Here is a 24,006-nt window from a genome sequence, read left to right on the forward strand (position 1 = left end):
TGTACAAAACCACATGTGGCCAGCCACCCTTGTGAACCATGTTAGTATGTAACATGCTGTAATTTTCACATTTCTCTTCAGCAAATCTTACATTGCTTTAGGCAGTAAAATTCAATCTTCATTTACCCTCCTCTTCTCTCTGCTTGGGGGTTGTTTGATTTGGCTGAAGTAACCAGAAAACGTAGTAGTTGCCTAAAGGTTGCAGGATCTTGTCTGTTAAATAGAGAATGTAATAGAGTCAGTCTGCAGTAGAAATTAAACTATGCAGCTATCTCTGTGCTACAGCAGTGGTTTAACTTCATGAATCGACTAATGAATCTTTGAAGTCGGGAGTTGTACATGCGATGATGAATTTCTCAGAACTCTTTCAGATTATAGGGATTCTCTAAATGTTGTCTTTCTTAGTAATTGTTTTCTGATTACACATCTTATGCCTGTTTCTCTTGGATAACTTGCATGTAATTTAAACACTGAAAAACTCCAACTGCTGGTCAGTAAAGGGAATATTGGGCATTTACTAGATTTCACACTAGCAGTCTCGGTCTACTTATCAAAGGTTGTTGTCCTGTCTCTTTTAACCAACCCAAAACTTCAGATGCCGGACCATTGTCCAACAAAAAGAGCAAGAGTTTTGCTGTGGTGTAAGAAGACAACAGCATAAAGAAAGGAAAAATGCACTGCTGTGGTGGTATGCGAGCAGCATCTCCAGAATCCATTGGGAATCTAGCGAATCCACTGCCAGAAAATTAACAGTGGTGGATGAGCACATCATGATTTGATTGCTCTGCCAATGAAAACCTCAGACCCACCCTTCTATTTTAAAGATGAGGACATGTTTCTTCTGTCGCTTTGAAGCCGCCTGGGCAGCTGGGGAATAACGTCACGACGAAGTCATGGACAAATGGTGTTCTCGTTACTCGACATGAATGTTGTTTGTTGACAAATTTCAACATTCGTGTCACTCATCAAATTATTTCTGTCGCTGTGACGTAGCGCTTCGTGAAAAATAATCCTACTCTGGAATTCCCCCTGGAAGCTGTTGTGGAGCAGCTTGGAGCTTTGTTGCACAGGGGTGAGTGTTCATTCTGGGAGTACTGGAAATGTATTCCACCATCACCCGTTAGCTCCTCCCTAGCCCTCCTGCAGCCTGGGGAGGCTATTCTTGGTTTTCCCATAAGTATAAATTCTTGCTCTAAATGCTTTTCATGGGGAGTCACCTCTCTATATAAGGCCGCCCTACTGGCAGAGGGACCGAAATGGCTTCAGTGTTGCAGAGCAGAAAGAGCAAATGGTCTGGACGTGAAAATCATGAACTATGACAGTAAAACTTCACATCATTTACCTTTAACGGATCACATCAGACGTGGCTGTTTTTCTTTAGTGATGGTGAAATCTGTATGTTTGTAGGCTGGGCACCTTTTCCAATGTAACATAATATAACATAAAATGAAACACCATATGTTCATGCAGATTTTCCCATATTAATTACTACATGGTCGCAGGCAGGCCTTAATGCTTTAAAACCATTATAGTTGCTATAAAAGAGAACTTTGAAAATCTTTGATAAAGGGCTTTGATAAAGTGTTGTTAAATGCATTTGTCTTATTTAGCCTAACATGGCTCCTTCACCACTTAGTTTATTACTATCAGTCCAAATAGAAATCAAATTACAAGGCGTTTGACTAGAAAGAACTGGATTATTCCTTTGAGCTTCTGTAGGTCAGTCTGCATTTTCTATAAAGGCTCCAAAACAGCTCCCATCAGTATCAGAGAGCAGAACACATACATTTTTAAACATCAGTTAAACACATGGTTGATTGCTAATGTGCTTTGTCAGCACTGAGTTGACTTTATCCTCTTGTTACCAACATGCCTCTCTTTAGTATGTTTATCCTTTCTTTCTCTTTTCCTTTTTTATCTTTGCAAAGTTTATGTTGTAGTATAGGTTATTTTTAAAATCTGGATGATGGGACGATGAGGCGTCTTGCTGAGGCTTCTCTCTAGCTGAATCCTTTTCTAACCTGGCCACTGCGGCCGGCACGTTGACTCATATTTGTGTCTAGAGTTGGTTGCTGGCCACTTTGGGTCACTGTGGTTTGGTTCTTTGTTTTAACTTCATGTTATTTTGTATACAAACCGAGTCCCAGCTATGTCAAAGGCATTTGCTCATCCTGTATTTTTTGCCACGATTTGCCTTATAGATTTGTTGATGTTAGTATGTTGTGGTAATTATGTTTACTGTCACTTGATATGCCAGTTGGAACCACCATCCTGCACCCTCCTGGTTCACATTAGCCCTAGACCTAACCTCTTCATCTAAAAAAAAAATACTACAATGAATGCTATTTTTATTTTTTAAATGTCTTGTAATATCATAAGTTTTGTGAATCCTTTATCAAGTTTAATTGTGTTGTGAAAATCCGATATTCTGCAAGTCCTTTTTTGTAAAATCTGACTGGAGGCATATTTTGTGTTCGAACATTATACTAATATTCTTTTATAATTTTTTCCCTTCTTTGCTTTCCTCTTGGTATGATGCTTCCCCCCCCCCCCCCCCAGATACTTTTGCATAGTATGTGTCTCGCTTTGCACCCCTCACAAACTTATCCAACCTGACGCTGCAAAATTCTGCAGATGGATGGCACCAGAAATAGCACTTTAAGTGGCTGTTAATGTATGAGTGTTACACAATCGCACTGTCAGTGCTCCTTTGCCCTTGGCCGAAGCCTTTCTGTCTGGAACAGGCTTGTGCTTCCCACCTCCCTGCAAACCTCTGATGTTGCATGTGGATGTTGTAGACTTTGAAAAGAGCTATATAAGGGAAACCATCCTTTGTTTATTAGTTAAAGGAGAGCACACGGGAGCGCTGCCAGGCCACTCGGAGTAGAAAATGGGGACAGTAAGAAGAAGACAAAACACCACTCAAACAGAGTGTGCTTTGCTATGTGGAGTTGTAAACATTGCCCCCCCCCCCCCCCCCCCCCTCCTTTTTTTTTTTTTTTTTTTTTTGGGCAGTGAAACGATTCAGGCAGCTGGCTTACATTACATGTGGAGCGCTCAGTGTTAATCAAGTGGCTTAAAATAGGATTTTATATGTGCAATGGGTTATGGACAGTGCACACTAATGCAGCTAGCCCCCAAGAATACTGTGGTAACATTAGCTGCCACTGACTGAGTATAGTCTGCTGGCTGCAGACGTCTCTTCTTCTGCTACAGTTTCATTGCATTTTTAAAAGTGTAATCAACAAATAAGATATGTCATATTAACATGTTACAATTTAACTCTAGGCTGCTAAATGTACTACCTGCACATGTTGAAATGTTATTCAGGCAGGAATGTCTGGAGATGCGGTTTTTTTTCCATTGATCCGAAGTCAAAAGTTGCTGTCGGCTTTGCGTAATCACTGCTACACCTTTAGCTTCTAAGTAACTGTATGTATGTGCACTACATGAATTGCATGTGATTCCACAAGGTCTTGACTTCATCTTGGCATTATTCTTGGTGGAGAATAAATGAAAACCATGAGATTTTATGCTTCATAATCACCGCATGCTTAATTTCAGAGGCCACTGTTTGCAAACAGCGGTATAATCACTCGTGGTCCTGGTTTGAATTTAATTGAGATAATCCAGTGTCAGTATTTTCTGCTTTGCCAATTTAAAATAAGATTGTTCCTAGTAATCTTCTGAGCTTAAAGTTGTTGCGCACTGTCTTTCATATCTACATGTCTGTGGGGAGCTTGTTCTCCAGCTGGCAAAGAGACAAATGCTCCATTGTCAGATTCCTCTATTTAGATGGACTCAGGCATTTTGTCTTTTGGAGTTGGGGTAGAATGCCAGCCTTGTCCTCAGTCGGGTTACTTATCTCCCCAGTGCAGAGCACACCCCCAGGGAAATTACTTGGGAGGCTTCCTTGCCCACTCCTTCAACTCTTTGACAACATGATTGAATGATGTCTCTCTTCAGGGTTTCTGCCAGAAAAAAGTTGTTGGACTCAGCTGAGTCTTGTCTTATTGGGGTTTTTAAGACTCATCATATCAGTGAATGCAGCATGCTTCTGTCTTATGCACTCTGCACACAGAGGTGGTCAGTTAAGGGATATATTATTATAACAAGACATATACATACATATCAGATATAATATCTCTATAGTGTTATACTTCACAATGTTTGAGTCACACTGGCAGCTTTGCACATATAATCTTTCGCATACACAAAGGTTTTCCGCAGTTACTGTAGCACAGTCCACCTGGCATAGACGCAGGCTGCGTGGTACAAACAGAAAAGCAGAACTGCGTAGGCTACGTATCGCTCTACTACTTATTCTGAGATGACTCAGTGTTGCTGATAAGACAGAAAAAGAGAGACCTGGAACCTGCTTCAGCATAAAGAGAAAGTAAGGCCTCAGTCACATAGAGGCACCGTGGCAACCTCTGATTAATAGGGAAATATGTGTATTCCCCAACTGGTTGGGGAGTGGTTCCTCCTCTCCTCAGGTTAATTTGATTGCAATGGTGTTACTGCATAAAAAGCCTCCCTGTGATTGCTTTGGTTGCTAGTAGATTGCGAGTTGCCCATAGTTTGCATGGCTAAGCGGTAGTGAAACTGAAAACCAGAAATGGAGACAATTTGTCTTCAAAGTAAAGGTTTTGCCAATTTGTCACTGGATAGTCATTTTTCCCTGTCAGCTGGAGGTTGCCAGGGGGTCACTGACCAGTTCTGTGGGCTTCAGTGATTGGGGCATAACATATAACAGCGGCAGTGCACCAAAATAGTGATCCTCATTTACATACACTAGTACTTTATTCAAAAATATAAACTAGATATATATGAGCTGAACAACTGACGCTAAAAGTTGTTTTAAAAACTAACTTTTAAGTTTTATAAGATTTAAATTTAAAGTCATCTTACAGTGATATATTTGAACCACATCAAGTAAAAATATAGAGAGAGGAGTGAGGGGAAAAATTAGAATGGCATGATTTGTTTTTATTTTTTAAAGGTCCTCTTTATTGTAGGGGGTGGGGTGTTGAGTAAGGAAGCGCATGGGTTCCCTCTTACTGGAATGATAAAATCTTCTTGATTTCGATCTCTCATACTACAAGCAGCAGTCTGTTCAATAGGCATTTCATAAATCTGCGCTCCGCTAGTCTCCTCAGCTTTATTTTGCTCAAATATTCTTTATTTTCATAAGGTTGGTCAGATAGCAGGTGGAAATTTGTTGCTGGCCGCTGTCAAGGAAAATGTTCATGCAGGGGCTCAGTCTGGATTTTGAACTGGCGACAGGCACTGCTACCATGCTGGGTTTATATGCCAGTTACAAGTGGCAGATGGGATTTTTTTGATCTGTTTTCCAAGATATCAAGTGCAGCTTGTTCCTTGATTAGAGTTTTGTTAAGTGTGTTGCCAAGCCTTATTTTTAATGCAGCTGTGTGAGCAGGTGAATACTCGCGAGAAACCTGGGACCCTTGCGTACTTTGGACTGCCATGCATTCCAATGATTTTCTTCACCTTGCATGGATTTACTTCAGGCTGTGTTCACCTGAAACAGACATTTTTTTTTTCTTTTTATTGGAGGGAATTTCCTTTTTAATACACAGATGGTCACTGAGACGAACAGACTGGTACTACTTGCATTTTTATGGAGAGACAAGAACAAAAATGCACTTTTCTGTCCATTAAAATGGCTGCAATACATATTTCTATATTAACAATAAGAGACTGATAATGAGTCTACAGAGAATTATAAAATGACTGGATTTTTCCTAAGCTACATGTCGTTTTTACCAAAACCACTCCATACTATGCAGCACAAAACAGCAGGAGGAAAGTTAGCAACTACCTTGTGAACAAAGTGGAATACGTAGGAGCTAAAGAGAGATATTTCCCTTAGAAGTTGATCAACACTAATAACAGATCTGTCACAAGCACGGTTTGAATGGCATTGTCACCATGGCTGCTAATTCCTGTACTTGTGGTATGTTGCGCATGCTTTGACTTTTAGTTCCAGGCTCAAAGGAAACTTCAAAAACCCTTCCTTTATGAATAATAGACAAAAGTTAGGTTAAAGAGGCTTTTCTATCCACACCATACAAAGTACAAACATTGGTGGACTTTTCTCATATTTCAATTCTGACGCTGGTCCATTAACATCAGAGAGCATAAAAGACAGTTCGTGTACTTAAGGCAGACAGACCTATCAGTAGAGCTGGGCGATAGAACGATAACGATATGTATCGCGATATAACTTTTACTCGATAGAGAAATTAAGCTATCGCGATAGACCTCGCCGCTCTTGTCCTCTTAAAAAAAAAAAAAAAAAAAAAAAAAGGTCAGCCAATCCAAATTAAGTAGCGCAGAGCCGAACCAATCACAGCCGCAGCGTCACGTCGCGTGACTTGTTACGTACAGCACAAGTGCCAAGCCGCACGTGTGTTTGTTTGGGAAGCAGCCAGCGCGTAATGGAGGAAATGAGTGTGCCGACTAGAAAAATCAACCGAGCGTGACCGAAGGTTACAGAAGAGAAAACAGATGATGGTTCCAATGCCGGAGAGATTGTCGAACGGAAGAGCCAAAGAAGTTCCGTAGTGTGAAGGTATTTCGGCTATTTCAAGTCTGACAAAAAACAGTAGCGTGCACTGTAAATTGTGCCGAAAGCAAGTCTGGAAATACAATAAACTGGTGCATGCGTCACACTGTGCGCCACGTTATTGTTTCGGTGAAATGAATTTCTACAATACTGTTACTGTTAATTGTACTCTCTGCAGTGTTTAAATGCTTACATATACACACAGTTACTGTCCGTCCACACATACGACTCTGTTCTGCTTCTATGCCGCAGCTTTGTTTACTTTTTCCCACCGAGGCTTCTAGACTTCTGATTGGCCAACATTTCTTCACGGTTAGGAATCTAGCGCCACCTGCTGCTTTGGCATGTTCATAGCAGCGTTTTCCTTCATTTCTGCCTTTATGTGTGGACGGGATTATTTTTTAAAACGAAAACGGAAAATCTCCGTTTTCAAAAATACCCGTGTACGTGTGGACGTAGCCTCAGTCTCTGACTGGAAGCGCTAATTCGTCATTCGGCTTTTGTCAGACTAAAGTAACTGTTAAAACTGTTTGAAAAGCTAAGCTATACAACAAGGAGAGATTGAGAATTTCCTTTTAGTTCTCAGTTTATTTGATATTGACAAAAGTTAGTCAATTTTGTCTGTTCTTCTGTAAAACAAACTAAGATTTATTTTTAGAATTAATATTTTGTTTCTAAGTGGAATTGACAATTTAGTAGTTGTTTCGTTTGTTCTATTTTGAAACTTAAACGCTTTAGTGGCTGCCTTTTGTGTAGTTTGCAATATTTGCCTTTATCTATCTGAAAAAGTCTCATGTTCCTTAAGTACATCTACCCTGTCGAACTTATTATGGGAAATAAATATTTAAATAAAAACAAGCTGCTGATTATTTCACATTTTACTTGTGAGCAACGGCACATTTAAATCTTACAAATATAGTTATTTGGCTTATATCGTGATAGATATCGTTATCGCCTGAAATGAAAAAAAAACATATCGTGATATGAAAAAATCTCATATCGCCCAGCTCTACCTATCAGAGGATATGAATGAAATTCCCCCACGAGTATAGCCTGAACTTGATTTTTACAAAACATGAGCTGAAGTCAAATTTTTTTGCTTCCAGCTATTTCCACCAGTCCCCTGTGTCCCTTAAAGCCTGATTGAACATTATAAGATTCCAAACACATAGATGGAGCTGGTCAATACAACAGGGAAAAAAAATACTATCTGAACTTTTCCCCACCCATTCTCCTACACTAGTAATAATCAAGTGATTAATGATATTAATGTTATTTTTTCCTGTTAATGAAACAAGGCCAGCTTACATTATTTATGGGACACGTGTATCATTACTGTAAGACTGGACCATAACTATTGTGACGCCCAATCATTAAACTAACAAATTAAGGCAACATGTTTCCTGATAACTCTGAAAACAGATTTTATGGTACCATATAAGGCTGTGATTAGATAAATTATCTTTACAGTGGCACAGACTATTTAACCTTATATCAGCAACCCAGACTTCAAATTTGGAATAATAATTAGCAGTGAATTATTTATGCTGCTATTATGTTGAAGGACTTCCGTTGTCACAGATGTTTGGACCTTCTAATCTCACGGTCGAGCTCAAGGTTAAACTTCCATCACCTCTAAAACACTGTGGTAGGGATTGTATAAGTTGCTTAAATATGGATGTCGGGACTTGAAATGTTCATAATTGTCACATTGACCATATTTTATTTTTCCTGATTTGCCCCAGATCTCATCTAATAAAAACAAACAAACAAAAAACCCTTTGTATCTGTCATTAATGTCATCAACTCCTCCGGGTATGTAACATGCTAAGAATTCATAGTGCTGGTTGCCTCCTGTCTCTTCCTTTGGTCTGGTTGTGGTATTCCTGCTGAAAGATAAGCTGTCCTGGAATCAGCCCCAGTCTGCTGACCTCGCAGGAAACAGTAGCTGTGCCAGCCCCCACAACCCCCCCTAACGGTTTCTCTCTTTATCTCACCTTTTCTTTTTTTTTCTTTTTTCCCCCCATTCGAATCTAACCCTCTCTTAATTCTTACAGCCCTATCTCTTCCCAAGCCTGTGGTTAGCGAGCATGTCAACACCTCAGCCCCGACCCAGCCACATGGATGAAATAACACAAGTTGGGCTCGCTAGGCTGTAAATCAGCACAGACATCTGGTAAACGGATGAAGTGTGGTGCATAGAGGGTATTCACACTGCCTGTGTGACATTTTGAATTTTTAGCATTGTGTTTGTCTGGGTATCTAAAAAATTGACTCCTCTTGCATGATTTGTGATGACAGGAAATGGGTCACCGTGCCTTAACTTAGCTTGAGTTTAGTATTACTGTCACTTGCGTAGAAAACATAATACGATGAACAACCCTGCCGAGATGCTTCCTACACCACTAGAATTATAGTGTTACTACAATGCTAAATGAGGTACTTAAGGACGATTTCCTCTTCATTTATACTTCTGTGCTTTTACACTACAAATGCTGTGAGTGCTGTAGCCAGCATTTTGTTCCATCTGTTAATTTTAATTATTTTTACATACATTAGATTATTACACTAATTAGATAATGACTTTGCATGTCATTTTGACACAGGTGTAGTTTAGCCTATAAATCAGTTTCTAATATATTAAATGGCTGACCAAGACCTGGTTGTCAGCGTGGATTGGATAATGTGTTCAATAATACCAAGAAGAAATTTGACACCAGTTAGATTTTAACTACAACGATTTGGTCTGTAAGCTCAAGATGGTTTAAATATGATAGAGCAACACTGATATGCTAGCTGAATGACATCAGCAGTAGGGCTGGGCCATATCATACCGTTCACGGTAATACCGGTATAATGTTAGGCAATGATAAGAAAATGAAATATCGCGATAGAATTTGGGTAAAACGCGCATGCGCAGTGCCTTTTTTTTTTTTTTTTTCTTCTCATACGCACATGGTGGAAAAAGCATGGCTGCAACTTCAGTGGTGTGGAACTGGTTTAGCTTTCGTCCGTCAGATACACAACAAAGCACTTTTTGGTAGCGCATGCTAGCGAGCCGTCGTTATTACCGTGTTTTTTGGAAAATACGGCACACTTAAAATCAATCCTTTGATTTTTCTGAAAAGCGACAGTGCCCCTTATAATCCCGTGTGCCTTATGTATGAATTCTGGTTGTGTTTACTGACCTCGAAACGATTTTATGTGGTACACGGCGCTCGAAGATCTGTCAAATGTTTTAGTACGACTTTGCTAAGCTACGAACCCACACCGCTTGATGGATTGTCGAAGCATTACGGCTATCGTAGGCAGAGCTTCGAGGAGTGATACGTACTGTGCTTCAACATAATATTACCATATTGTGTGTATAACCTCCTTTTAAGTTTTGTAGATATTATACATATGTCGGCCAATTTCCACTGGAAATGCCTTTTGGTTAAACTGTCAGCAAGGAATTTGCATTTGCACTGTTAAATTTTTATATAACTTTAATGCACATAAAAGCTGCTTGTTTAAGTGAAAATTCATTGATGTTTTTTTTTTTTTTCTTTTTTTTTCTTTTGCACTAATAAAGTTGTGGAGTTGTAAAGTATTTTGTCTATTGTCAATAATATCGTCAGTTATATTGTTATCGCAAATTGTATGTATGTCATGATAAATATTTTTGGTCATATCGCCCTGCTCTAATGTGAGTAATGTGGATATTGTATTTTAAAAACAAAGGTCAGGTCATTAGAATTAAATGCAGTCTTTGTTATAATTCCTCTGTTTTGAAACGATGGGATCTTAAAATCGAGAAGCATGTGTGCACGAGTGTGTGCACGCTCACCACCTTGTCTGCTTTCTGTTGCCAGAAACTCTCCAAACAATTCATAGCATTTAATGTAGTATGAGGTGAATTGGGAGCGGCTCTTGCCTTCTCCTAACAATAGAACTGACAAGCAAGAGGTCAGGCTTTCACTTTGCAGACGGCTCTGAAAAACTGGGCTTGGAGTAGCTGAATTGTTCACCCACAATAGGCAGTCGGAGGCCTGTAAGTCACTTTACCTCCCATGTCATGTTTTTCTTCTCCTTTGCTGTGCCTGGGCCTCAGAGCAGCCAGCAGACTGCTTTTTAATTGGTTTTCCTGCCTGTTTGTCGGCTTACCTGCCAGGAACTGTTATCACATCCACTTGTCCTGAAATTGCTGCATACACTTTTTTTGGGGGGTGGGGGTGGAGTTTGCTTTAAGAAAGTGTCATGCCTGGGGGGGGAAAAAAAACCACTTCGAAAACCTTGACTGCAAATGCAGGTAATGAAAAAGATGAAGGGTGGCTCAGCGGTACTTTTGCTGGTTTAAACATGTCGATCCATATATTGTAGCTCGTGGCCGCATTGCTTTTTGAAGGCCAAAATGACTAGAGCTACAGCAGCAGACCGTTAAGTGTCTGTTTGCAGCTGTCCATCCAATGAGCGGATTAGAGGACTCCCATATCTGTGCGGCTGAGATGCAAAAGAAGATTAGGTCAGCAGCTCATGAGGAAGGTTGGACCATCCTAATCTGCAAGACTGCCAGACTGAGACATGGCTTTTTAAACCGGTGATTTCTTGTACCTTGTAAATAATGTACTGACCCTGGCGGCCATGTCTGTGAGCACATTTAAAGCCCGAGAGGACCAAAAGGAAAAAGAAGCCAACTATTCTGTGGTGTAATACAGCAGTCCCCAACCTTTTTTGCGCCACGGACCGGTTTGTGTCCGACAATATTTTCATGGACCGGCCTTTAAGGCGTCGCGGATAAATACAACAAAATAAAACTAGTACCTGTACCGAAAAAAATAAGATTTATTCATAACACACGTGAAAAGACCCAGGAAAACCTGCACGAAATGATATCGTCGTGTTGGTGTTGTTCCCAGATCAACATTGCAAGTGACCAATCAGAATGTTGTGACGTCATACTTTGGCGACTTCGGGAAAAACCGCCGTAAAACAAAAAACTGTACTTAAGCTGCAAGAAACTGCCCCTGTCCGCCAATCAACGGACCCTGACCCTAACCCTAACCCTTTAATAAACGCTAAGCAGAATTGATATTGTCCTTGCAACATTGGAATTTCATAAATGCATGAATGGCTTGGCGCGCCAAAGAATAACGTCACAAGAATGTGATTGGTCACTTGCAATATTGATCCTGAAACAACATTTACTATGTTATTCCAGGAACAACACCAACACGACGATATCAGATCATCCGGAAAACCGAGTTAACGGGAAAAAAAAACCGATAACAAAATAACGCTAAAAACCGTGAAAACCATACATTTCACACCCGAGTCTCACTCTCGCGGCCCAGTACCAAATGACTCACGGACCGGGTCCGTGGCCCAAGGGTTGGGGACCGCTGGTGTAATGTGTCAAAATAAAAAACTCCCTCCAATCAAGGCACTCATCGATTACATTTTCTCAAGTAACTTCTGTAGCTTTCTTACTAGATTTGATGTTCACGCAGCACTGTTGGTACTGTTTTGAGCCTTTATCAGCTGTTCTGGCACATATAAGAGCTTTATTATTTTGCCAGCAGTGAGTGGCAACATTTTTACCGTGTATTGACCAAAGTAACAATGGATAGTAGCTCTAGATTAGTCCAGTGGTGAAGCTTTGCTATACCAAAGCAATTGGTGTTTTTCCCATCAAGATGTTAGCTCCAAATGCAGTACAGGATTGTGCAAAGTGATCAGAAGGTGTAACCAGAGTACAGGATGTATCACACCCTGCCAAGGAGTGCAAAAGTATGATTAGAATCAAGCTGCTCAGCTATGCCGTGACTGCTTAGCAGCTGGTATCTTTATGTCCAGCAAAACCTGCTTGAAACACTGGACCAAGGCCCAGATTTTTACCTCTGAAACTTGGTGAGCTTCTTCAGAAACCATTTTCAAGACAGATGGATAGCAAAAAAGAAAAAAGTTATGACATGGTATTTATGTCGATTTAATACTGATATTATTTTTCTGCCAATTTGATTTGTGCATTTGCATAATCTAATGTTAAATGTTGCACTAAGACTTTTGTTTGACGGCTTCTCTGTTCTGTTTTATGATGGTGAAAAAGGAAGGATCTTGTTGACTTGGCCAGTCTTTAATGTTTCAGCTTTTTCAGGGAATTCTTTTTAGGGCAGATTTACTTCTAGGGATGGATGATGGTTAATAAACAAGTGAAATGTGAAGTGAATGTAATTAACAAGAAAACTTTGTACATCCATCCATGTTTTTTGTTTTTTGTTTTTTGTTTTTTTTTTCTTCCTCTGCTCCAATTCAGGGTCACGGGGTGCTGGAGCCTATTCTGGCTAAAACAGGGCAAGAGGCTGTGTACAACCTGGACAGGTTGCCAGTTTGTTGCAGGGCTAACACAGACACCATTCACACTCACATTCACACCTTTGGGTAATTTAGAATCACCTATTAACCTAACCCGACTGACTGCATGTCTGTGGGCTGCAGATATGGTGAGAACATGCCAGCGCCACAAAGAAAGGGCCTGGCCAGATGGTGGATTCGAACCCAGGACCTTCTTGCAGTGAGGCAACAGTGCTAACCACGGCACCTGAAGATGTGCTTCATAAATTTATAAATGTATAATTTTATGATTTGTACATTCACATTATTTGAGTAGTTTTAGTTTCTTTCTGCTTCTTTTTGATAGTTTTCCTCAGGTGTGTGTGCTTTTGTCATTTCAGTTCTTATTGTTTGCCAGCTGCTCACAGAAACTTGGCAGCAGGAACTTTAAATAGGAGTATTTCATTGCACTATTGTTGGTGGATGTAGCTTTCGAAAAGCAATTACACAAATGATATTTAGATTTATTTTTATTTTATATAGAGCAACTCGGATTTCCAGTTTGTGTTGTCTTTTACTTTTGCCTATTTTGCCTCTTGTCTAAATACACTTTAGCTTCATGGGGATAAATATCTTTCTGAGTGGATAAAGTTGAGTTTTAATAGCAACTAATTGCAGATTCTTTTTTGTCTTTTTCCCCTTTTTAGGGGGTCATTTTACATGTTTTGTCAGAAATCCTGTGAAACCCTTATTTCATAACGGGGTTTCCAGTGTTCAGCCAGAGAATAATAGCGGCCTCTCCCAAGCTAAAACAAAACCAACCAGTGTAAATCACAAATGTAAACACATTTTTGGCACTCTGCTCCCCCCCCTCGGCCGGGGTGGTTTTGATTCCATTCATGGAACTGGGAGTCGGCCTGAACACAGACGAGAATCTGTGTAATTGAATTAGTAGCCGTGCCTACCCTCCACCCGCACCCCCCATCCTCACCACTCCCCACTATCTGGAAAGGCAGAGCTAATCAGTGAGAATCTCTGCCCTCCCCAGAGAGGGTTGAATGGTTGCCTTGTATAGAAGAGAGATGAGAGAGGGTCTGGTGTGTGTGTCTCGGTTTTTGTCTAATTGTGGTTGTGCAGAGACTATCTATACGTAGACCAGATTAAATGGTGTGTCTGGAGACCGGGCTTCTGACCTCCTAACCCCTGTGTAACAACTGTGTGTATGTGTGCTTGCATATGATGCAAAGCACCAGCTGTTCCCCAGATGTCATGCCAAAAAAAAAAGGGGGGGGGGAAAAACTCCAAACTGAAGGAAGAGTGATAAGGCCCTGTATTTATTATTATGTTTAATTTCCTAGTGAAAAAGTCTTTATTCTTATAGGGGGCATGCACTGTGTTGCACCAGATGTCTTACATAGTTTAATATAAGCATTTCTGCCACTGTATTACAAGTCTGGGCCTAAATTGACCACCTGGTAGGCCAAAGCACTAGGGGACTCCCCCCCCCCCCCCCCCCCCCCTTTCTCCTATATACCACAGCTCCAACTGTTGGGTTAGATAATATGTTATTAGCATGATTTTAAACAATGGCTTGTTTGAACTTAAACTGCTTTTGCCTCTTCATCTCATATCCATCACTTTTAATTCACCTCTGTCTGCCTTTCTCTCACATCACGCTGTACAGAGATACATCTGTATTATTTTAAAAAAGGAGCTGAAGGTTTTTTTGTGGCACTTTTGAGGTCGGCAAGCAGGATACGGAGGAAATAACAGCAGATAAAAGTAGAAGCTATGAATTTCTTTAATCTATTACTGCCATTATTTTTTTTTTTCCTCCCCTATTAGATTCATTCATAAATGTTTTCACATCATTATCTGTCCAGGGTTTTCAGGTTAGGGACCAGTCTTTGATTTTTCTTTCAAGCAAAGCTCCCTAGTTTCTTTTTCATTTTGGGATCGAACTGTAAGCTACAAAACTTTGTTCCTTTTCAGCATTATGTTAATGGAACACACGTCAGCAGAACAGTATGATTTGTGTTTATAAAGATTGGCATGCAGAGAAAACCAGTGCAGGTACAGGAAGAACATGCACCTTTTGCAAAGAAAGGCTTTAGAGAGCCATGCGATTCAAATGTCGAACCTTCTAACCACTGAATCACTAAATGTTTTTTGCTCTGGTTGATATTAGTGAAACGCGAGCTGGCATTTGCACCGAAAGGTCACGTTATCTGCTTCACACAGGTGGTACGGATTAAAATATATCTGTTTACTTTTACTTCATGGACTTTTTGCATCAATTAGTTCTGTTGCAGGGTTTCATCCTGTCATATCTTGAGTTCTCTAAAGGTCTATTTTTATTTTTATTTTTTTTAATTTATTGATTAAATTATTATCTCTATTTTTTTTTTTTTTAGTGCAGTTATAGTTCTAGTCGCTTCCAGTGAGGGTAATGGATAGAGTCTTCTCTTCACACCTCCCCCATCACATTTATCATTCCCAGATCCATGCTACCATTTAGGTCATTGCATATCAAGTTATACAAAGTGTGCTGAAAGAACACAGACGATTAGTCAGTATCTTCAATGCTGGGATGTCTTCCATGACTTAGGACTATCAGTGCTCCCCTACTGACATATAAACAGCAGGAGCATCATCCAGAAGTTGTTTTCCCATCAGCATTGCTTCTAAAAAAACAAAAAAACAAAAACAAAACCCATTCTCTGCAAAGAGCTGACAATTTCAGTCTGTGGTTTATAGACGGGTTGTTTATGGAACAAAGATTATCCCTGCTATTACATCTGTGGGTTTTTTCAGGTAGTAGTGCTATGGTTTTATCGAGACACTTCTGTTTTGTGAAGCCATTTGGAGCCAGGGTTTGCTGTTGATGGTAGTGGTAGATCTGCCTGTCCGTGACGCTGAGCCACTTGTTTTGCTAATTCAATGTAATTAGAGTTGTTTGATTTATTCGATGGATTTCAAATGATAATAAGCTTCCATGTACTTGAGATGAAAATATTTGGCCATGATTTGGGATTCAGTCTTTCTATTTGCAAGTCAATTTCAGATTGTAACACAGGACAATTGCATTGCAAGTGCATTTATTGTCATGAAGTTAACACTTAACTTCATATTTAAGGCGCAGAGAGCAACAAAAATGAGAATAATAAGTCTTCCAAAATGTCAAACTATTCCTTTGAGCAAGACTGTGTTTGTGTAAATCTCTGAAGAATTTGGTAAAGATGTGAATGAGCAATGCTCCCCCGCAGTGAACAGCTGCCACTGATCTTTGAGATGACCTGGATGAAGGAACTTAGCACCCAGCCCCGAGTTTTTAGAGGAGAGCTTTAGTGGCAGCTGTGTTTGTAGTAAACTTGTTTAAGGTAATTCATTTAAATTTGCTTAATGGCAAACATCATCTCCTGTTGATAGTTTGATGCTGGGGGATCATAGTGGGCAGCTTAATTAAAGGCCTCCTTTTTGGGCTTTTCCTAGGCAACACACTGTCAGCTTGTCCCCACTCTGTCCTCTTCTACACCGTGTTATTAATGAAACAAGCAGGACTGAACAATGAGGTCCCCAGTGGTGCATTGTGCTTCCAAAGGTTGCCTTCAGCAATGCGCCACACCTCTGGAAACCCCAGGGATACCTTGTGAGAGTTTCCCCTACTCAGTTATAACTTCCTGCAGCCTTATTTATTTTTTGGACTAATTAAGATAGAACAAAAATATCCTAAAGTAAAGTGTGGTTTTTAAGCACATAGTTGCTACTTATGCCTGTGGTGACCCCTGGGAGTTTCCTAAATCAAGCATGTTGAGTTTTGCTCAAAGCAACTCCCCTCAGACTCAGATGAAAGAATTATAGGAGTGCAAATATGTGTCTAGTTGTCTCTCTTTAAGTACCTTGCTTAATTTGTGTCCTTAATTGTTTTCCTTGAGGCATTACCAATGATTCTTTTCATGTTTGTTTTTTTTTTAATTATTGTTGTTTGATCTGTGTCAAAGTTTCCTTTTCATTTTCTAATGTGTCTTTGATAGGAGACCCTGTTAAATGTCATCTAATAACCATCTATTATCACAGGGTATAAACATTGGGGAACAGTGTACTATTTTATGCAAAACTGTAATTTGAATGTTAAAATAAGACACTGTTACTTCCCCTGCTACTTTGCTAACCTGAGCAGTGTGATTCTTTGAAATGATGCTGCACATGTAGCGAGAACTAGAAAATCACTCACATCTGATGCATCTTGGAGCTAGTATGCTAATAGTAGTAGGCTACATTAGCCACTACTAGGAAAAGATGCAGTGGGGTTAACAGTGTTCCTAGATTTTGTTAAGGCAAAAGAACATGCAAATAGCCTGTCTGTGTACAGTGGTGACATTCATCTCTGCTTGAGGCTATCAGCTATAACTAGTGGCTAATTCTGCTAGCATAACACTCTGGAAATCGCTGGGGGAAAAATAGCTTGTTATTGTTAAAAGCGGTGTTTCTGTTCTTGAGGCTATCAGTTTATATGCTAGTAGATGCTGATGTAGGCTACTTTAGCTACTATTAGCATAATAACCCAAAAACTAAAGTGGTTTGTGGCACCTAGCTTTTCAGTTGAAAGTAGATTTCTATCGCTGCTTAAGGCTATCAGCTTGAACGCAAGTAGCAGCTAATGGCGCTGCTTAGCAGGAAACTCTGTAAACACCTTGAGGCAACTGTTGTTGTCATTTGGTGCTATAGAAATAAAATTAAACTGACTAACTTGCCAACAGTTATTTAAACCCCCCCCCCCCCCTCCCAATTCTAGTGAATTAACCTATTAGTTGAGTGTATGTTCTGCTTTACAGGCATGCTTGGAACTAGTGGGTTATATGCTATTAGTATTTAATATAGGCTACTTTAGCCACTAGCATACTGGAATCTCTCAAGCTGTTGGAAGTCAAGTAGCAAAAAGTTTAATTGTTCCTGTCAAGGCAGAAGGAGCTAAATTAAAAAAAAATAAAAAAATCATCACAACATGAGTGCGTGGGTGCATGCTGCTTTCCTGGCCTTTTTTCCTCTTTGTTTCATTCTTTTAATGAACATTTGCTATCATAAAGTTTGATTTCTTACCTCCTTAGTGGGACTGGAGAAGTGAGTCATTGTGTGAATCAGTTGCCTCCCAGTAAGAAACCTAAACCCTTCTTCAACTCACTGCCAATGTCAGCGAGTCAATAATACTCAGGGGGCAGATTGCCTGAGCAAAAGCCAAGCTCCAGTGGAGTCTGATGATTAAGCAGGTAATCAGAATCATTAGCAGCACTGGCCAGTGTTTGCTTTCATCAGTATGCAGCCCTTTGGAGTTGCCTTTCCTAATATCACACTGTTTGTACCGCTTGGATGTATTAATTGACGGATAGTTCTGGCTTCCTGTGAAACGTACTTTATCTTTTCACATTTTGCTGTATGTGAAAACGAATAACTTCATTGGGGTATAGGATTACAAGGATGTCGCATTCTCACACTTAAGACGACTGTGCAGTAATGCAAGTGACGGTGTTACCGCAGTGTGTGCAGAGCCTCCCGTGGGAGAGAGGACAGGCATGACAGTGTGCCTGCAGCGTGCTGGTTTACCCTTCGATGATCCACCTTAAGAGTGTCTCTCACTTGTCCACCCATCAGTCCTCCTCCCTGTCTGGAGCCACTGCAGCCAGTTGTCATTAACTCTGGCTGTGGGCATGATATTGTACTGCCTGGGCAGGTGTAATAATCCATGCTGCCTGTTGTGAAATGTTCTGGCTGTCTTGCTGTATTGATCAGCCCTGAACATTTGGAAACTGTAGCTGTAGAAAAATACTGCATATACAGCTATAGCACAGATTAAATTTGCTGTCTTTTTTTGTGGTAGATTGTTTGTAAAACCTTTGTATCCTTGGACATTGTTTTTTTCATTTTCTTAATAAACAAACCTCAAATGTTTTAGTCTGACATACCTGTAAAGTGCAGTCTTCACATGAAGTAGGTAATTTTAAACCACAATGTTGTTGGTTAAATATCATTTAGTCAAAATGTCTGACTGCTGTGTAATAAGCGTGCTACATAGTTGTAACTATTCATTTTTTTGACATTTAAAATATTCTAGTTAAACTGTTCTGCTTTTTTTATTGTCTCATTTCCTCTTTGTTCTTAACAGCAAGGAAGTAATTATTGTGCATATCCTAATTATGCTTTGCCTGGAGTGTATTTTATACTTATTTGCTGTTAAATATGTCATAGCCTGTTACACATATCTAAAAGTATAGGCCTAGGTGTTTTGTTTCAGTGGAGCATGAATACTCCTGCTGTGAATCCATTGCTTTAATCACTGTATAGATTAACATTTGTAATTATCTTTTGTATGCAAGTCTATATTTTTGCATTCTGCAAATGTGGCTCATAAATACCCTCCTTTCTGTTTTTCAGCTGTGAAGTTCAGCAGATATCCAGGGCTGCATTTTCCTGAGCAATAAGGTAAGAGGCTGTTAATGGAGATGTGGTGCACACATATAGTGACAGAAAAGCTTTTAAATCACATGTCTGGACTGTGGCTGGATAGATTGTGAGGGGGAAAAAAAGAAGTCATTACAGATGGTACACAACACCACTTACGGGTGAAAGAGAAGTAGCTGAAAATGTGTGATTTGGCTTTTCATTAAATTAAATTAAAGTGTGAAATCACACATTTGGATAATTGTAATGGAGGTTTTGCAGTTTTCACTTTTATGCTGTACTGAGACAGATTGGACGCCAATGAAATTTTCCCAGTGGCAAGCTCTTACTTTGCTACCAATGCTAGAGGATGAATATGAAATTCATTCACTTTAAAAGGTACAGTTTGCTAGTACTGTGTGGAACCCCGTCTTGCCTTCAGATATTGCTTAATTCTGTATGGCATAGGTGCTGGAAATGTTCTTCAGAGATTTTATTCCATATTGACACAATAGCGTCACGTAGTCGCTGCAGATTCGTCCACTCTACATCCATGATGGAAATCTGCCGTTCCAACAGTTTGAGAATCTGATAACTGTAGAGCCATTTCAGTACAGTGAACTCATTGACAAGAAATGTGTTTGAGTATTCTAGTCGTAAAGGTTGCTGATAAAGATTTAAAACAAGCTTATTTGGTATTGAGAGGCCGAAAGTATGCCAAGAAAATATCCTCCACACAGTTACATTATAGCAACCAGCCTGAACCTTTGACGCAAGGCAGGATGGATCCATGCTGTCATGTTGTTCACGCCAAATTCTGACCCTACAATCCAAATGTTGCAGCAGAATTCAAGACCGATCACATGTGGCAATGTTTTTCCATTCATCTTTTCTTCAGTTTGATGAGCCTCAGTTTCATGTTTTTAGCTGAAAGGACCTCAGTGTGCTCAGTCTGGTCATTGTCAAATTTCTGACCTCCACAAGGCGTTTTCACCAAGGGAACTGCTGCTCAGCAACCACGCCATTTCTTTTCCATTCTGATGCCATATCAGCTACCTGATAAAATATCCAGTTTGTGTATATTGTAGAAGACGTGCTACTTTGTGTTAATGGAACCTATACAGTTAGGTTACTGCTCTGTCGCGTGCTACATGTTTGTTCTGACGAGGCTTATCGGGATGATCAGGAGTAGCTTCCAGCTGCCGGGGAGCCATATGGAAGCACACTAAATGATTTCTAGTCGTGTTGCTTTTATCTGCTGTTTGGAGTTGCAGCAGCAGCATCTTTAGTTTTACTGTATTTTCTGCCCTTTTATTTTTCAATGCACTTTTTTCCTCTGTTTCCATTATTGTCATTCTCTTCACTTACACGATTACAGGTTCACAGTGAAAGCTTAAGCACTTCACCTGTACAGCTCACTCTAAAGCATTACACACCAGTCGAGGGAGCCGCTGAAACTAAACAGTCTACTTCCGCTCCATTTGTGTGTTTACCCAGCAAGGGGGAGAGTGTGTAAGCAAGACACACCTGGTACAATTTATCAGTTACTCTGTGATCTTTTCTGTGGACACTCGAGATTATGCCGTTTACATTCAACTAACTAATAGTCAGTAGACTTTATAATATATTAAATTGTGTTTGCCTGTATACAGACCTCTCTAACAGCACACAATAATGTACATTTTCAAGTCGACTCAATGTGCTGCTTTCTGGGGGCAATTAACTAGGCAACATCTGGTGCCCAACTCCTTTGTAACTATGCTCCACTCTGCAAATGAGTTTACAGTTTCTGTGTGTTTTAGTTTTCTAGCAATTAATGAGCTCTGATGTTGATTTGTACCAAGCTTCAATAAACAGGCAGATCTCAATGTAATCAGATGTGCTTAAAGTGTAATCCTAAATTATAATCAGGCTATAGGTTAAGAATCGGCTTTTTGAAGTGATAACATGTTAATTACGCTGCTGTTTTGTATCTTGCTGTGCCTGCTAAAAAATTGCTTCTTTTGTGTTTGGCGTTGACCGTTGTTTAACGCCCCGAGAGACACAGCTGAAAACAAATCGGTGTCCTGCAGAGTGTTTGACATTTGCATGTTTTTGTAGCGTAACCCAGATTTAAAGGGGTTTCCCAATTCATTTAACAAAGCATTACATTTGAAAATGGTAGTGTGTCTTAATTTCAATATGGTGGGATGTTCAGAATTGAGCTGCCAGTAAAGAGAGAGACGGAGAGGAAGAGGGGGACAAGGAATTTGTATCTCGGTCCAAACCTTTCCTTAAAAGTCTGTTTATATCTGTCATGGCTCAGCTAGTTTGTGTGATCCTAGCCTCCTCCAGCTGTTCAGTACTCTGTTTGCTCTCACATGATTAGTCCAGCATGAGCTCAGTTTGTGAAGCTGTGAGCAGATGAACCTTTTGATACACGGCGCATACAGTATATAGACCAGCTTTGGCTGTCTTAATGATTCCCACAAAATATATTTATAAAAATATTAGTTTGAGTTCAGGATCTTTTCTTCACATTTTGCAGGATTTAAAGGTGATGAATGTGAAATGTATAAGATTTTACTGCAGCTTGCTTTCCAGCATTGACACAAACAACAGCACTGGGTTTCCCTGTATCTTGCATTGTGAGGACTGTTTATCCTTATTCACATCCTAACGGCTGCCAACTAAACTACACTACACTTCCTTGGATCTCCGGCAATACACCAAAATAGGGTGAAGTAGGGTTGCTGAAAAAAGTAGACACAAAGGTGCCTTTATTTGTCAGTGACTTTATCTCAGTAGATGAGCAAAGAAGCAGTCTGAGCTAGCAGCAGATCAGGTTTCCATAATTTATTAATTTTCCAAGGTATTGTGTGACATCCTCACATGCTTTTTCCACATGCTGTGGAAGCACCTCTGCTCTGCTACTCATGAGACAGCAACCTTTCTAAATTATTTTTTTAATCCGTACTCTGTTTCTTTTTATCACTGCCAATTGTTTTAGTTCTGTTTCTCTGTGCATGGCCAACATATTGCATTTTAAACACGGCAACTGTTGCCGATGGTACAGCCCTGAGTGGATGTATTGTTGCACTGTCGGCCTCTTTCTTGCCAGGAAAGATTCATTAATTGTAAATGGAAGTAATAATGCTGTGAAGATACAGATTTTATTTTATTATGTAGTCTTATTATGGGAACTGTTGTGCTGGATATGAAGAGCCTAATGTTTCCAGGCACATCAACCCACAATTCTGGGTTGGACTGTCTTGGTGCTCTATTCGTCCATGTTTGACCCAATGCTGGATTACTGAAATAAGTCACTTTTAACCCAGCAGCTTTGTCTTTTTCCTTGCACGTATATAATTTTGATTTATATTGTTATCGCACTCTTTTGAAACAATATACTAATGAATGAATGAATGAACTAACTTATATTATATAAATATAAATGTTTAAATTACAGATATATTTTTGTACAGTATCATGCACTAAATCTCTGTCAGTTGATCTGATACCTTGCAGCTGAGGTTGTCTGTGGTTTATCTAACAATGATGATATGGTGTGTCACTATGGTGACTGTAAAGCAGTGGTTACAACTGACTATGACCAGATGTTGTGGAATTAGTGAGTCAGAGCGGCATCATTCAACAGCAATGGCAAGTATTTCTTAAACAAGGAGCGCTGTGCTGAGGAAGAAGTGATTTCACTTTCATAGCAGAAACCTGCCTTGATGCTGTGATATTTGTAGCAATGCTATATGTACTTTCTATTTAAATAGCCTTCGTTTATTGTTGTTGTTTCCAGGACTGTCTGTGATTTCAGAGAGTAAAATGCTAGTGATGAGCAGATGTGACTATTTTTTTTTTTTTTGGTTTGTCAGCAAACAGATTAAATATTTATTTTTTATTTTTCATATGAGAATTGGTCTTACTCGCCCTGTGAAGTGAATGGCTCTCGGCCACATCACACCCTGACTGTTTCAAGCTATCGCTGAATTCCTTCCACAACAAGACATTTTACCGGCAAGTAGTAGGTCATGCCTCCTGGTGGGTGAGACTGAGGCCATCGCCACACCAGCTAACTGACACCATTATAGTGAATCACCTGTTTTTCCAGTCAGAGTGACTGTGCCATTGGGAAGGGTTGTGTAATCGGAATTGCATCACTGCCAAATAGAGGGGGGCCTCAGAGTCTGGGAATCCTTTGGCCTTCTTGGCATGCAAATCAACCCGACTATAAGTCTGTTTTTTTTTTTAATAGATTTACAGTGAAATGGCTACAAATTCAATAAATGCAGCCACTTTCAGCATGCTAAAATAAAAAATGTTGCATGTACTTTGGACCTTGAATGTTAATATTGTCACTTATGTATAAATTGGCTTGATACTGATACACTGTCGTTTCTATTTGATCTCTAGTGACACTTTCATCCGTGATTATATCTGTGTTCATCAGTGTCGGCCCTTAGTTGGAGTCGGCACTGCTACACTAATGACTTAACTACTATCTGCATTCATCCAAACAGTATTCAAACTGAAGATCTTGTGCTATTACAGATGGATGTGGAATTATTATGGAGAAAAGTGACTAATGGAAATTATCTGACATCAGGGATTATCCTCAGACTTTAACGAAACCGGTCACACGTGAAACGCAATCCATCCAATAAACATTTAAAACCATA

General features: G+C 39.8%; 1 protein-coding gene across 2 annotated transcripts in view; it reads left to right on the top strand.

The window, feature by feature from the left end:
• Window positions 1–24,006, top strand: part of tln2a (talin 2a) — a 102,383-nt gene that overhangs the window by 8,116 nt on the left and 70,261 nt on the right. For both annotated transcript variants that reach the window (XM_026172046.2, XM_080299909.1), the window contains exon 2: window positions 19,331–19,378. The gene's annotated coding sequence lies outside the window, so the exon portion shown is untranslated. The remainder of the gene's footprint in view (window positions 1–19,330; window positions 19,379–24,006) is intronic.

The sequence above is a fragment of the Astatotilapia calliptera genome, chromosome 1 (assembly GCF_964374335.1).
Source record: "Astatotilapia calliptera chromosome 1, fAstCal68.1, whole genome shotgun sequence".
Taxonomy (NCBI): domain Eukaryota; kingdom Metazoa; phylum Chordata; class Actinopteri; order Cichliformes; family Cichlidae; genus Astatotilapia; species Astatotilapia calliptera.